The sequence below is a fragment of the Macrobrachium rosenbergii genome, chromosome 12 (genome assembly GCF_040412425.1).
Source record: "Macrobrachium rosenbergii isolate ZJJX-2024 chromosome 12, ASM4041242v1, whole genome shotgun sequence".
Classification (NCBI taxonomy): Eukaryota; Metazoa; Arthropoda; class Malacostraca; order Decapoda; family Palaemonidae; genus Macrobrachium; species Macrobrachium rosenbergii.
This window is the reverse complement of record NC_089752.1, coordinates 59096675-59114159: the sequence shown is the minus strand read 5'-3', so window position 1 is coordinate 59114159 and position 17485 is coordinate 59096675.

The following is a 17485-nucleotide window of genomic DNA, read 5'->3' as shown; positions in this document are numbered from 1 at the left end:
TGGGTTGTGATGTACACAGATCACGTTCGTTGGCATAACTTCCGTTTTGCCAGTAGGTTATGTGCAAATGAATGTTGTTTTTCTCAGTTCTTAGGAGTAACATTTTTCTGGTTAGTATTGTTTTTGCAGAAGTTCGGACACTTCAATTTGAGTTAGGCTCTCTAAATGTATATGTTGTCTTAATAGCTGGCTGGAAATTTCTTCAAGTTAAAATAACAATCATTGTGATTTTCCCTAACCCAACCACAGTTAATGGTATTCATTAGTACTTGAGGATAACTTTTTACTGTTGAAGGATTTTTTTTCTCATTTATAACATACTATTTCATAGAATTAACAAAGGACGGTGTTGGTCTTGACAGAATAGCTTTCAAACACAGGATAGTTTTGATACATTTAAATGGTTTTTGTTCCCCCAGGTTAAACATTTTTTTACCATATTTTGGTTCCTGATAGCAAACCATTTTTTTCTTTACCACTTATGAATTTCTTTTTTACAAATAATAATTTTAGGTACATTCACGTAAACAATGGTCAACTTGATGTTTGTTTTTTTTGCTGTCATGATGCATAAGTCAAGTTTATAGTAATATTTTATACAATATTATGCTCCCGAAATCTGACTATAATTTTCTTTAATTTGTTTTGGAATGCTAATTGTTTCCCTGATTTATATCTCAAAAAAGATTTCAATACATGCAATAATTGTATGAAAGGAAATCTTTACCAGCAGCTTTTCTACAGAAGCCAGGTCCTAACTGACACCTCTATTAAATTTTCAAATAAATATGAAAAATCATTTCACAATAAAGTGCAGGTATCTTGTGAATTATACAAAAGAATGTTTTTTTAATGTGACTGTTCAACAGAATTTATGAGGCAACCAAGGTGGTTTACATATATATATATATATATATATATATATATATATATATATATATATATATATATATATATATATATATATATATATAATATTCATATGCGTGTGTGTGGAGAGAGAGAGAGAGAGAGAGAGAGAGAGAGAGAGAGAGAGAGAGAGAGAGAGAGAGAACAATCCCAGGGCAACATACACAGTTTACCCAGCATTATTTTCATTCGATTATCCAAACGTTTGTTTTATCGCTTCGTGGTAGAAATAAATAAAAACGCAGTTCGCTTTGAAAAATCCTAAATACATGAAAGCTTGAAAAGTAGCACACGGGGGATTCAATGGAATAGTTAATTCGTTTTGTATATACTCATTCGGAGTTTACTTATTTATTGTTGTTGGTTATTTCATCCACGCTCGTGTTGATGTTACTTCCATATTTGGATTTATAGCGCAGGATTTAATTCCTTGTAGCATAACCCTTCTCCTCCTCCTCCTCCTACTACTACTACTACTACTACTACTACTACTACTACTACTACTACTAATAATAATAATAATAATAATAATAATAATAATAATAATAATAATAATAATAATAATAATAATAATAATGTAAAATACAGAAATTTCACAACGACGTTTGCTATGTACAGAATATTCCAACAGAACTTTTTTTCATCTGTGCAAAATAAATGACACTAACGGCAAATGTGCGTGCGTTCGAAGGTGTGTGTGTGTGTGTGTGTGTGTGTGTTTGTGTGTGTATGTAGTTAACTGTACTGAAATATCTAGCCCTGGCGCTATGGAAGTTTAATGCACAGGGGTTTCTCTTTGAATTCTTCAATGAAGACTCGATAACACGAATGAATAAAAACGAAACCAGCTTAAAAATTCTGTCTAAACCCCAGTCATCAAACGAATGATGATCTTGCTCAAAATACAGTTGGTATATCAGTTTTGGTCAAAACTGTGTACATCCATCCAGAATCTATATATTTCGCTACATTTCGGATAGGTTTTTCTTTTTTCCTCGCTAAATAAATGGACTTTTCAAATGATTTGTGGGATAGGTTTTAGATAATTCGAAAATCAAAATGACAGCTCCAATACCGATTGCATGCCCCAACGAGAGAGAGAGAGAGAGAGAGAGAGAGAGAGAGAGAGAGAGAGAGAGAGAGAGAGAGAGAGAGAGAGAGAGATTCTCTGTGATATAAGCTTGAACTGATGTTTGTCTTTTTATTTCATCAGCGCTTATAAAATGTATGTTACAGGATTATTCATTTATGAATGGTTTGTGTATATTCAGCACCATATTAGTCAAGATATAAAGTAATTTGACATCTGCAATTTTTATGTAAAGTCATATGTTTAGTTTGTACATATGTACGTGGGATGGGAAGTGACTGTGCATATAGAGCCTCACAATGGGACTGCTTTTGACAATCTAGTGATTATTAGATATATTGGTTACTGTTAGTATAAATATACGCAAAAACCACAACTCAGCAAATAATATAACCCGAAAATTCCATGAATTTTCCAGTGTTGGTTCTATGAGAGAGAGAGAGAGAGAGAGAGAGAGAGAGAGAGAGAGAGAGAGAGAGAGAGAGAGAGAGTAATAACACATATCCTGCTTTGCTCCGCAGAGCATAAAACTTTAAGGGAACATCCCCCAATGACAGCCAGATTGTATTCCTAGCCTTATGGCACGTTTTGAATATTTATCTCTTGTCGGTCCGGCAACAGAAAATAAAAGTGTCGGAAATGTCACACAGCTGCCGGACAGGAAGACAGACCTGTCAAACATTTTTGAAGCGAGGAATTCCATATCGAGTGTTAAAAGCGTCGGGTGGATGCAGAGGAATTAAGCACATATTGATGTAGCCGAAATTTATATATCCTGTCACTGGACCAAAGCAAACAATCGCAAGGGGGTCATGTCAACTTTCATGCAGATTATATTCGAATAGAAATGTCTACGTTTGACACTTCCTCCCTCTTTCGTTGGTTGATTGGTTGGTTTAGATTAAGCTGGCTTATGCCAGCACAGGCCCTTGCCCTAAGGCGGCCCGCAAGCACTGTAAAGGTGTGAAAGAAGATTAGGACTAGTGTTGACCTAGATGTGTATATGTGTATATACACATGAAAGTTGACATGATATATATATATATATATATATATATATATATATATATATATATATATATATATATATATATATATTGCTCAATGCATTTCAGAGTTATGCTGAACATACACACATGCATCCATCCATTACATATATATATATATATATATATATATATATATATATATATATATATATATATATATATATATATATATATATATATATCTACATATATATGTATATAATATATATAAATGGATGTAGGTGTATGTGCATGTGTGTATGTTCCAGCATAACTCTGAAATGCATTGAGCAATTTCAACCAAACTTGGTATACACATGACTTACTATATGGAAAAGAATACTGTGGGAGTAAGACATCACTAGCACCAAAGGGCACTAAACGGGGTGGGGGTGGGAAGGGCTTCCCTGAAACAGGACTGGTTCTGCCTGTAGACTTAGTAACTTATTAAACTTTACAGGTTTATCATAACTCATTTCGGTATACATATGACTTACTATCTGGAAAAGAATACCGTGGGGGTAAGAGATCACTGGCACCTAAGGGGGTGGGGGTGGGAAAGGCGTGACATGTAAAAATAACCAAAAATGACATATATTAGTGTCTAATCAATAGTTTTCGAGGTCACTGAGATGAATAGTGACACTCCTGATGCCCTTTAAGTCCAAGTTCAGCCCTGATAGGAATGGAGGGTGAGAAGGGGTGAAATATAAAATGTCAAAAATGTTGGGCAATGCAACTGAAGCAACTATCCTAACAGGAAAGGGAGAGAGAGAGAGAGAGAGAGAGAGAGAGAGAGAGAGAGAGAGAGAGAGAGAGAGAGAGAGTGAGAGGAAGAGTTACAAGGGGTTACAAAGATTAGGATGTCTCAAAGACTTATTAGTCCATCCGAGGAGACATCATGTGCTCATTTATTTCTAGGAGTAGGTTTTACTATTCATTCACAGTGTTCTAATGATTTTGTCTAGCTTTCTTTTAAACTTTTCCACACTGTTGCTGTTTACAACTTCTAGTGACAGTTCATTTCATGTGTCACCTATCTTGTATGTAAAGAAGTTCCCAAAATGATATGTACTGTATCTCTTCTGTTCTAGTTTCCATCCATTATTTCTTGTCTGGTTTTCATTTAATGTGAAGAGGTTAGAGTCTACTTTGGTTAAGCCTTTCAGTATTTTGAATGTTTCTATTAGTTGTCCTCGCAATCGTCATATTTCTAATCCATACACGTTCAGGCTCTCTAGTCGTCTTTGGTAACCTATTTGCCTGATGGATGGAATTAACTTGGTGGCTCTTGCTTGTAATCTTCTAATCTATTTATGTCCTTTCTTAGTGTTGGTGACCAAAACTGTACTGCATATTCAAGATGAAGTCTAACTATTGATGTGTAGAGCTGCAGCACCGTTTCCTTATTTCTGTATTTGAACTGCCTCTTTATGTATCCCACTAGTTTCTGTGCCTTCTTTTCAGCTTTTATGCAACTGTTTTGTGGATTTTAAGTACTTGGTAATAATGACTCCAAGGTCCTCTTCTTGTTCTACACTATTTATGTCATTCCCAAGCAGCATGTATATGGGGGTTGTTTGTTCCTATTTGTAACACTTTACACTTATCCAAGTTAAAAGGCATTTGCCATCTTTTGTATCTGGGTCTGCTGCATTTTCACCTACTTTTGTGTCATCTGAAAATTTGGCTATCCTGCTAGTTAAGCCTACGTCAATGTCAATGTAAATAAAAAACAAGAGTGGGCCAAGGACAGAACCCTGAGGAACTCTGTTTGTCACATCTGCCCATTCTGATTCTTCACCGTTTATTATGACTGTTTTCTATTAGTCAGCCAATCTTCAATCCAATCTGCTATTTCTCCTAAGATTCCTAAAGCTCTAACTTTTTTCATTAGTTTCTTGTGTGGAACTTTGTCAAAGGCCTTTTGGAAATCTTAGTAGAGTATATCTATTACTCTACTACTGTCGCAAATACCAAGCATGTTATGAAAAAACTCCAAGAGGTTTGATAGTCAGGATCTGTTTTGTCTGAAGCCGTGCTGACTGTTTAACAACAGGCTGTTTCTATCACTGTGATCCACAATTTGATCTGCAATTATGGACTCAAAAATCTTACAAGGGACTGACGTTACACAGACTGGTCTATAATTTCCTGTCTCTTCCCTTGGACCTTTTTTGTAAACTGGGGGCACATTACCTATTTTCCATCCTTCTGGTGCCTTTTGTTGTTCTGCAGTTTTTCTGTAGAGTTTATATAGGTGAGGAACTATCTCCTCTTTTAACTCTTTAATTTCTCTTGGATGAATCCCATCCAAGCCAAAAGATTTGAACTTGTTTAGTTTTTCTATTTTGTTTTCAACGTCTTCTGTATAATCTGCCACTTCATATTTAATAGCTGGTTCGGGGACTGAGGTAGTGTCTTCAATTGTGGAAACACTAGTAAAAAATTAACTCATTAACTCTGCTTTTTCCAAGTCTGAGTTCACTAGGTTTCCTCTACTTCCTCTTAAGGGACCTATGCTATTTTTATTGGTTTCCTACTATTAACATACGCAAAGAATTCTTTTGGGTTTTCCTTACAAACTGACACAACTCTCTTATCTTCATTTATCTATGCATTTGTTACTAATTTGTCCACCATTCTACAGAGTTCTTTATACCTGCTTGCTTCTTCTGGTGTTGGGTGTAGACTCATTGATTTGTGCAATCTGTCTCTTTCTCTTATTTTACTTTTAAGTTCTCTGTTAAACTACTTAGGCTGAGGGTTGCTGTTTGTTAGTATTTGCTTTAATGGTACACATCTGGAGCATTTTTCTGTATATTCTTCTAGAAAGGCTTCCCATTGCTTATCTATGTCTGAGATCTTGTTGTACTCTAGACTTTTGACATACTCCTTTAGTTTTTTTTTAGGTCTCCTCGGTGGTGGTCTAATCTCTTTAGTATATTCTTCTCTTTTTTATGGTGAATGTTAATATGAAAATTTAATCATTTTATGGTCGCTTTTGCCTAAATTTGCACCTACTGAAAGGTCAGACACTAGGTTATCTTCTGTTGAACGGATGATTTCTAGTGTCTTGTTTCCTCCAGTAGGTTTGTCAACCCATTGGTTGAGGAATTAATTTTTAACAAATTCTAAACAAATTCTAAAAGTCTTTTTCCTTCAAAATTTGTTGTGGAGGTCATAGTGTCCCAGTGTACTGCTGCATTGAAATCTCCCATTGTTAAGCAGAGTTTGTTTGTTTCTTGTCCTAGTAGTGCATGCAGCTCCTCGTTGGACACTTGTGGTTGGTGGGGAGGTCTGTACACTAGTATTAGAGTTAGCTTCTTCCCTAGACTGCTTATATTGATGCCAATTACTTCTTGTGTGGTTGTAATTTTACACTCTATTGGAGTGAGCTGGTAATTGACATATAACATAACACCCCCACCTTTTTTTATTGAGTCTATCTTTTTTGAACAATTTATATCCTGCTATTTGGTACTCCTACAAAGTCTCTAGTATCCATGTTTCTGTGATACCTACTATGTCTAATTCATCACTTGCTATCAGTGCTTTGAAGAGATCTACTTTGTTCTGAATAGATTGTGTATTAAGCTGTGCCACTCTGAGGGACTTTTCTATCTTCTCTTTTGTCCTCGGTGGCTTTATTCGTTCCCCTTATTTTCACTGTTTCCTGCAGTACTATTACTAACCAAATTCTGGGAGCTTTCCTACTTCTTCCCTTGAATGTTCATTTCACTGAGGTGTTTCAAGAGGTTTTCGTTAAGAAGGTTTCCTAGTAATTTTGCTCCTTCCAAATTCAAGTGAGTTCCATCTCTTTTATATACTTTTTTATTCCCTACAAATCTGCCCCAAAAGTTTAAAAACATAAAACCTTTTTCTTGGTATATTCGCTCCAGTCTGTCATTGATTCCAATTGCCTTGCTAAGGGAGCAGTGGCTTACACTGGCTCTAGGCAGAAGTCCTACAAGAATGCCGTTATCAGTCTTCTCACGGATGTTTTCTACAAAATTCATCAGGTTGGCCACAAGACCTTCTGTCTGGCCAGTTCTTCCATCTTTTAGAAATAAGTCGTTTCCTCCTCCCTGCACTATGATTGCACTTTTTCTACTTTTCACTTTGATTTTCTTCACTACCTCAGTTACCCTCCTTGCTCCTGCACCTGAGTAAGAATTAACTTTTCTCGTATTTTTATTTTTGGCCAAAAAATTTGACCCCTGATCTTTCACCAACGAGTCTCCAACTAAGGTTGTTTCCTCTTCTGATTCTGAGAGAACAGCAAATCTATTTTATGTGTTTATTCCTTTTGGGGGAGAATTATGTTTTCTGGCTGCTATCACTCTTCTACCAACAGCTCTCTTGAATTCATCATTTTTTTGCTTGTACGTTTCTTTCTTTGTACCTTGTATGGTGTTTGTTTTTGTTTCATTTCTGGTTCTGGTTATAACTAATTGTTTTCTAATCTCCACTATACCCTTTCTGTTTTCTACTATGTCGTTGTTCAATTCCTGTTTCTCTCTCCTAAGATCTATCGCTTCTCTTCTTAGGTCTCCAATTTCTCTTCCATCCTGTCTTCTCTTCTATTGCCTTCGAGTTTATCCTTGTCAGTTCCTTTAGTTCCTTTGATATTGCTTCTATTTTCCTCCTCAGTTTAGCTATCTCCTGTTCTGTTGACAGGAGAGACAGACACTGAGACTACCTAGCTTTGATGCACATGCTTCTTTGTACTCTATGCACGACTTGTTAACATTGCATTTTGCACATGTGTGCTTAATTCCAACCTTTCTTTGGTCATCTCTGTTTGTATCTTGGTTTCAATATTTCTATCTGAGCTTTATTCAATATTCTTTCTAATTTGACCAGTTTAAAAGGAAAAATGGGAGGGGGTTGGTTGAGTATTCCCACAGTTGCTGCATCCAATTATCCGTGGACAGTTTTCCATAGTTCGTCGGCATGATAACTTTTTTCGCTGCCACACTAACATACGGTCTCCCTGTTGTTAGACGATCCCAAACATGTCGCAGCTCCCAACTGAGCAACACAATTTGTCTAAGCAAATGACTTTTCGCCAGGAGTGAACAGCATCATCCCTTAAATTACTAAACATACGATAGCCATGAACAGCCAGAATCTTATTACCTAACTGCTTCTCCTCCAACCATGAAAATCCCCAAGGAATGGCCATAATGGCCACACCAGCAGACCCCATGGGTAGGAAGTTCCACAATCAATAGCACAGAAGCTTATCTGGGGTTTTTAGTTGGCTAGGACTCCAACAAGGCACAAAAGCTCCGCAACCTCAAAGCAGTTTAGCCTTCACTCACAGGGTAGTGGTTGCAGGGGTGGTCATTCATTACACGAAGGAGTGAACTTAACGGGGCACAATAGCAATACTCCATTTCTGGCCCAGGATCCCTTTAATCCTGGTCTTTGGAAACCTGCAAGCATCTTTCCTGCGTTATTTAAAGAGGTTCCAATGCCTCTGTTCTGACGCATGTGGTGGCTGTCAGCTCTTTACACTAATCTTATGTGTATATATATATATATATATATATATATATATATATATATATATATATATATATATATATATTGCTTCGTTATTTATTATTTTGATGTAACAGGAGGAAATCCTCGCAGTTACAAGGTGAAATAAATAAGACAGAGCAAGGGAGAGAAAGGGAGAGATAAAAGCTATAAGAATCTTCTCAGAGAGAGAGAGAGAGAGAGAGAGAGAGAGAGAGAGAGAGAGAGAGAGAGAGAGAGAGAGAGAGAGAGTTATTGGTCGTCATTCAGGTTTCCCGGGTGGTGCCAGGTTGGTCAGCTAGCGTGTGTGTGTATATATATTATATATATATATATATATATATATATATATATATATATATATATATATATATATATATATATATATATATATATATGTATGTATGTATGTATGTATGTATAAGGGAGATAGACAAACTTACAGATTTCTACATTGACTGACTGGAAAAAGACTAGCATATTTTATTGTGATACCTATGATGGAAACCCAAATTCAAAGTGATTAATGACCTGGGTTCTGCAGTGAGTGGAGCATAATCCATCACGAGAGTTAATGAGATATTTCAGACTAATTTAATCGCCTCGCAAAAGCCAGGTAATACTGTTAATGGCACAAGAGATGAATAATTAGCAGTTGTTTGACAGATAACCCGGGCGCTTATGAATTTCCTGCCTATTTGAAAAGCAAAATACCTGGCGTCATGATACTATCTTAATTAGGCCTCTGTTAAAGAGGCTTCATAATGTTTTGAGTGGATGTTTAATAGTCCTCCTCGTTATTTCATTTTCAAATAACTTCCTGACTGAATATTTTAGTCTTAGTAATGTCGTTTCTTCTTAAGGTTAGATATGGATATTAATGATCAGTATTTTTGGTAGTTAATTTTGAAACTGATTTACCACTATATATTCTAACCTTATAGAAGTAGCGTATTCACATATATATTTTCACAAAATGTTCTGAGTACCTTGTTATTACACTTACCAAACGTAGAATTCAAAACTTTCCTCACTACAACCATGCACTTGAACTCTCATAACAACAAAAAATATGACTGAGCACTCGAAAAGCAACCGTGATCCCTTATAAAAATTATCAGCAATGTGAGGTATCAATATTTAAACAAGAAACATACTAAAGTAAAAGGGCATCACTCTTAAGCATTGAACAGCTGTAACTTTTCCTCAATTCCAGTCACTTCAACAAAAAACTGAAGGAACAAAACTAACTGTCTCTCTGTTTTATTTACAATGTTAATTCCTCCCACTGGTGGTCAATAAATGGAACATTGTAGCAATACTTTAAATACAACAAATTTATTTTTAATTCAAAATTAATATATCAAAATTCACAATTTTGCTTTACAATTAAATCACTATTACTTGGAAACACAATCTTAAATCATTTTTGAATCAAATTATGAAACAAATTTGAATCACCAAAATGTTAATAAGTGAAACAAAATTAAGTAGCAAAGTTAAACCTTCAAGAAATACCAAGATGTGAAAGAAAACCAAGTAAATAATTTGAAAATACAAAAAGAATGTACAAACACACAAAATTGAAAACTGTAAAATGTAAAAAATTCATTAAAGTATTTTACCAAAACTCCTATTATACCATGGTATAGATTGTAATTTACAATACCTTTCACAAGCTTTCACAATCTGCAGCTGCTGTTCACAAAACGCACCATAGGCGCCATTACCAGTGAACACTAAGCATCACTATGTTATCAGATCTTACAAAAAGTTACCAAAACGGAGTGACGGACAATAAATTTACTTTACATTACAAACATAAAATCTGAGAGAGAGAGAGAGAGAGAGAGAGAGAGAGAGAGAGAGAGAGAGAGAGAGAGAGAGAGAGAGAGAGAGAGAGAGGGGACTTTTCTTTTTAGATCGATCCCGCATAATTCTTGGCCTCTCAATGGCAATGATTTCTGCCTCCAGCCATAAGCAAGACTCATAGAACATTCTATCAAAGCTGGATGATGTCATCATCAATGCAAAAAACGTTTCTGTACAAGAAACCAGAGGCGGACAATATGCGATCAGGGTTTAAATGACATAACTTCCACGTGCTTTTGTGCAATACTTCCCTTTTCCCAAGAAAATACTTGCATGGCACGTCTGTCTACATGTTGGATAAAGCTTTTGACGATATCTCAACACATTTCTCTTTTTTGGACCAAAAGGCATCACCTAAAAGAAAGGTCTCGAGCAGTCACTAGGTCAAGGAAGAAGATTAAAAGATTACCAAGGGGAGAGGAATGAGAGATTTCTTTCTTTTCCCACAACCTGCCTTTATTTGTCAGTGGTGGTATTAACGTTACTGTGCTAATTTCAAAGAAATAAAAAGCAAATCAAGATTATGAGGGGTATACTGCACATTATTGCAAAGCTCAGAGGGTGAGGTGGCTTAGAAGAGGTATCCTCATTACAATATGTGTACACACACACACACACACACACACACACACACACATATATATATATATATATATATATATATATATATATATATATATATATATATATATATATATATATATATATATATATATATGTGTGTGTGTGTAATTGTAATAGCCACAATGCCCTCTTAACTTCTTGAATTCTTCCCACTTGTGGACATCACTACAACTTCAATTTCTTGCACTTGGATCTTAAGGCTTTGTAGTGACAAGCGTATCCAAAAAAGTGCAAAGAATTCCAGAAGTTAAGAGGGCATTGTGGCTCTTACAATTACATGTGTATCTAGTATATATATAAATTATATATATATATATATATATATATATATATATATATATATATATATATATATATATATATATATACGTTTTTCCGTGGTTTTAGTTTAAAATATGCTCTGTGAGACAGGTAGCAACAATTTAAGGTAATTTAGCCTTGTGATTCTGACTTCGTGGGTACGGGAAAACGTAAAAAGAGGAAAACAAAGGAGAATTTCATATGAGCATAGGGCTCTTGTTACTGAGGGAAATATTACGTAAAACACGTGGGCACATTTAAAGGAGTGTATTTACATAAATGACATTAGTATGGGAAAGAGGAACTCAAGTAGATTGAATGAAACTGGGGAATTCCAGCCACAGTCCGAGAAGCTTCCACGAAATAGGGTCCCTCTGAAATGAGAGATATGCACATTATACGCCAGTAATGAAAATAGACAAAAGAATAATGAATTCGAGGCTGCACTGAGGGTGCCAAAGGAGTAATAAAGAATTAATACTGCCGATGCAAGAGGCGCACGGACATTAGACAAGGGAGATTTCTGGCTTTCTCTTTAAGAAAATATTACGAGACAAAAGCGTGACTGAAATGGGGCTCTTCCAGGGCACTTTACCTTAGCAGATTTTCCGAGGGCGCGTAGAAGGCAGTCCATGGATGACTTGCGATTTCCGAGGGCGAGTTTCTTCCACGTGGTGAGATGCAGGGGCTTCCGTAAAGCGGCAAGGCGATGGGGACTCCTCGAAACTCCAAGCAATGGCGTGTGGGCTCGAGGAATACAGTCGAAGGGCACGAGGAAAAGTATACTTTGGAAAGGGCCACGTGGTTAGGATGCAAGGGCATCAGTGGGGCCAGGTGTTCGGGACGTCTTCATTCCATATCTTCCAGCCCGCGTGTGTGTCTAGACCTCGTGGGTTTCTGCTTTTTATCCCCTCCTATGGGGCAGGGGGTGCGTCCAACACAGATGTTTTGACTCATTGCACCTGCTGCTCGCAGGGGAGATTTTGGCCTGTAGGAGAAACACCCAAGCCAGATTACTTTTGCCTCGAAGGAAAGATCTTTATCAAAAATGGGAGCGGCTTTAATCTTTTAAACCCTTGTTTTTAAGTCGATAGACAGATGGTCTATCGATCGGCCGGCTGGCAGTAAATGAAACACAACAGAACAACCAACAACAACAAAGGAGGGGGGGGGCCAACTTGCTAGCAAATTCTTGCTAATCATAATACCTCCCCATACAAGATGATGTACATACCTCCTTCGGGTGTGTACATCGATATTCAAGAATGAGCGGCAAATGCTTTACGTTACTCTACATTCTGCCTTGCAATGAACTTTACTACTAAAGGTTTTATGAAGCTGTGACATTACTTTTAATAACACATTGGGACAATTTTCGTTAACAGAACGCAAAGTGATTTAAACACTTGCAAAAGAATAATTACTTTAGATTTGGTTACCCACTGGTAACTTTATAAAGTGACTCGAACAATTGTGAATTAATTAAGATTATAGGACCACGTATATGAGGCTATGGCCAACAAATGAAAAGAAAGGTTATTGTTCAAGAATTAAAATACACGGTTACTTAATTTTAGATAAAATGCATGCGGTTAGTACAATCTGCCTTGAAGAGGCTGTGTAAATGAAAAACAGCGTTTATTTTTGTAAATGACATCCCCTTTTACACCATATTGTAATGACTATACAAATTCGCATTGATAATTTATCTTCGTTTTAACGTGCTTTGCTCAGCTATCGTTCAACGCGCGAGCTGAGGGACGACCCACACACCGGGAATTTGACTGTCGTGTGCGGGCGAGAGTATTCGCGAGGTTTTAATTCGCTAACCTTAAACTACGCTAATTTTATCGTCCACTGCCCACTCAGTACTCCATGTTATGACGGGGCGAGCAGACAAAAGATGTGGGGTCTTAGGACAAACAGAGATCTTGGAAGGAATGGAAGGGGAAAAGAGATAATAATAACAAAAGGAAAATTACCAAGACGTTACGAATGAAAACTTGACCGCATATGAAAGGCGGGACACGTCCTTCAGAGCTTACGAAAGGGGCATTTAAATCACAAGGGCAAGAGTTTATGACTCGCGATTCATTAAAATAAAGATAACTAAATGACTAAAAGAAAGTAAATGATATTGGCAGAAGAGCTAAGGGAAAAAGAGTGAGGGTTTTATTGTGTTAGGCGGGAATTTATCGTCCTTCGCCTATAAATTATGGCCCGGACTATCACTTCAGTCCCAGGGCGAGGAAAGTGCACCCGAAGGGCGCGACTCCTTCAGGAAGGGCTGACACGCACGCCCGGTGCCAAGGTATGGGCGCAAGGGCGTGCCACTTCTCACTCTGTTATTCTTAATGATTTATACATTGTGTGGGGAATGGTATCCCGTATTTAATTGCCTCTTGTGGTGATAATTTAAGGGAAGATTAATGGAAGGTGATAAGAGATAGAAGTTCCTGAGGAACGGAGGAAGATAGAGGAGGGCCTGACATCCCCTTCTGGATTAGGGGTGCCAAGACCTTCGAAAGATGAAATGGTGGCACAGGTGCCATGGGAGCTCTAGAGCTCTTTGTAAGCTACCTGGAAATCTCCACGCCCGTGGTAATTTCGCCTCGAGTCTATCTTAATGGGACAGTCGTCCTCGGCTGGGGAAGCGGAGGGCCCGCGACCGGAGGGCGGCACGGAGTGCCACCTGGGCCTGCTGCTGCGACAGCTGACGCAGGAGCGTTCCGTGCGGGTTCTACCATAATCCGTCGCAGCTCTTGTAGTTCATCGGCCAAGTGAGATATGGCAGAATCCTGACTTGCAATTGCGTCGGCGACGGACTGAGGCAGAGAGGAGGCGGTCGGGGGTGGCGTGAGCGGCTCGCAGGTATCGATGACCAGCTCAGGCACGGGTTGCGAGGCCGCACCTGCAGGTGAGCTTCCGCGGTGGTCGGGAGGAACCGTCTCTCTGACCGACGCTGGTAGCGGTGCCAGGCCGGGGAAGAGAGGGGTCCTGAGTTGGATCCCGTGAATGGAGATCGACGTAGCGCTCTTGCGCTGGCACTAGGGCAGAGTCAGGCGCTATCAGAGGTTTCTTGGGCTCGTCGGTCAGGACGGACGAAGCTTGGCCCTGCTCGGGGCATGCAAGTGGCACCGGCAGGAATTTGGCATCTCCTGAAGGGAGATTTGATTGGGGCCCTGGCACTGGCACTGAGGCAGGGCCGGGCACTGGGAATGGATCGGGAACCGATCGAGGGGCCACTGTACATCGTACTCAGGTGGCACTGGTGGGGACTGCACGTCCTTCTGGTACCCAGGGGGCGCCAGTCTTGGCTGAGGGAGAAGCGGGGGAGGATTACTCACGCCCGCAGAATGATTCGGGGAACGTGGACCCATAGATTGTCGTGATTTCAGCGGGGACTGAAAGTCCTGTCCCAGGATGACGTCATAGCCTCTGGGGAGATGGCTTGCTACTGCAAGATTGCAAATTTTGGATTGGTGAGGTCTTGTGACTCTCAATTGGACCGTAGGGAGTATCATTTTAAATTGATTTATTCCCTCGATCGTGACGAGTTTTCGTCTATTGACGATAGCTCCGTAGGGAACTCTGTCCCTTCGGATGAGGGAGATTTGTGCGCCCGAGTCCTCGAATGCAGTGACTCAGCGCGCGTGGCTACCTCGTGGAGGAGTCACGTATACAGGCCCTTCAGTGGGAGGGCCTAATGACTGGGGATCTGTGACGGCCAAGGCGACGGTGGGAGTATTTACTTTATTATTGCGTGGGCATTTTGCCCATGCGGGAGAATGGCCATAAACCTTGCACGCCGTGCAAAATGTCTGGCTGAAATCTTTCCGCGCTGCCCCTGTGGAGGGCGCAGGCGAGTTATTTGTCGGTTTTCCGGGAGAGAGAGGAGCCGGTTTCTTGTTCCGGCACTGTTCGGAGGAATGCCCCGTTTTCTTGCAATAATGGCAAGTTAGGGGCTTGCCCGAGTTCCCATTTTTGTGGGAATTTGAACCTCCGAGGAGGGACGGGGGATTTATCTTCCGCCCCATGGATCCTTCTTGAGGGTGGTGGGTTTCCCACATATCTGCTATTCGGCAACACTCCGTGAGTGTTGCTGGGGCTTTTTCCACTATATGAGTGGCGAGGGCAGGAGGGGCGTAGCGCAGGAAATGCTCGAATTTAAACCGCTCGAGTACCTCGGCGGTGTTAGTGGCTCCTTCGGAATCGAGCCATTTTGTCAATGCCCGCTCCAAATGGTACGCCCAATCGGACCAAGTCTGGCCTGCTTCTCTGGGCTGCTCTCTCCAACGTCTCCTCCACCGCTCGGGGGTAATCTCGTACGCCTTCGTAACTGCTTGGCGTACGGCTTCCCAGTTTCCCGATTGTCTGCGGGAAGGGCGTGGTAGGCAACGAGGCCTTTCTGCCCAGGAATTTAGTGAGAACAAGGGAGAGTTCCGCGGGGAGAGATCGCAGCACTCCAGGACTCGTTCGGCCCTTTCAAGCCATACTTCGGCTTCGGACTCTGTCCATTTTGGCATGAACGAGTGAGCTTGGCTGAGGGCACTCATTCCCGGGACAGGGGGCGGGGGGGTGGCGTGCTGTCATTCTAGCACCTGGAGCTCATGGGCACGTTCTCTCTCTCTCTCCTCACGTTCTCTCTCCTCTCGTTGTTCTTGGGCAATTCATTTCCCTCTCCCTCTCTTCACGTTCTCTCTCCCTCTCTGCTTGGGCGTTCTTTTCCTCCCGTTGTTCTTGGGCAATTCGTTCTCTCTCTCTCTCTGCACGTTCTTTTTCCTCCCGTTGTTCTTGGGCAATTCGTTCTCTCTCTCTCTCTCTCACGTTCTTCTCTTGCTCTTCTTGCTCTCTCCGCCTTGGCATCGTCCACTCGTTCTTGAACCCATGCTCTCAGATCTTGTCCCAATAGTCCCATGTCCTTCCCAGCGGACATGTAGAATTTGAAATCCTCGTTTTGTTGGGCTCTGGTATTAGCCATTTTGAAATAATGGTTATATGATATGTCTGAAAAGACTCAGGTTGTCTGAAAAGACTCAATTGCAGGAATCTGAAACACTCAATGGTTCAGACTGCAGGAGAATGGATCTGTCTGAATAAGACAGGTGATTAGTAAGTCTGAGGAGACTTTTTGTTAAAATTTGATATGTCTTGGAAAGACGTGGTTGTTCTTGGCGAACGAATTTTAATGTGTGTCTCGGAAGACGTAGTTGGATTTTGTCACGCTCGGACTTGGCCGGCTGTAGCGTGAAGTTAAGGAGTTGTTCTAACGAACTAGAATGATCAGTCCCGTAAGGGCTTAGATGTGTGTGAACTACACTCTATAATGTCTCAAAAGGACTTAATTTTGGGTTCCCGCAGGAATGAGAAATTCTCGCCACGTGCGACGTAGAATTTTTGTATGAGTCTCTGAGGACTGGAATTTGGAGAAATTCTCGCCACGTGCGACGTAGAATTTTAGGAGTCTCTGAGGACTGGAATTTGGAGAAATTCTCGCCACGTGCGACGTAGAATTTTAGGAGTCTCTGAGGACTGGAGTTTGGAGGAATTCTCGCCACGTGCAGCGTAGAATTTTAGGAGTCTCTGAGGACTGGAATTTGGAGAAATTCTCGCCACGTGCGACGTAGAATTTTAGGAGTCTCTGAGGACTGGAATTTGGAGAAACTCTCGCCACGTGCGACGTAGAATTTTAGGAGTCTCTGAGGACTGGAGTTTGGAGGAATTCTCGCCACGTGCGACGTAGAATTTTAGGAGTCTCTGAGGACTGGAATTTGGAGAAATTCTCGCCATGTGCGACGTAGAATTTTAGGAGTCTCTGAGGACTGGAATTTGGAGAAATTCTCGCCACGTGCGACGTAGAATTTTAGGAGTCTCTGAGGACTGGAATTTGGAGAAATTCTCGCCACGTGCGACATAGAATTTTAGGAGTCTCTGAGGACTGGAATTTGGAGAAATTCTCGCCACGTGCGACGTAGAATTTTAGGAGTCTCTGAGGACTGGAATTTGGAGAATTTCTCGCCACGTGCAACGTAGAATTTAGGAGTCTCTGAGGACTGGAATTTGGAGAAATTCTGCCACATGCGACGTAAATTTTAGGAGTCTCTGAGGACTGGAATTTGGAGAAATTCTCGCC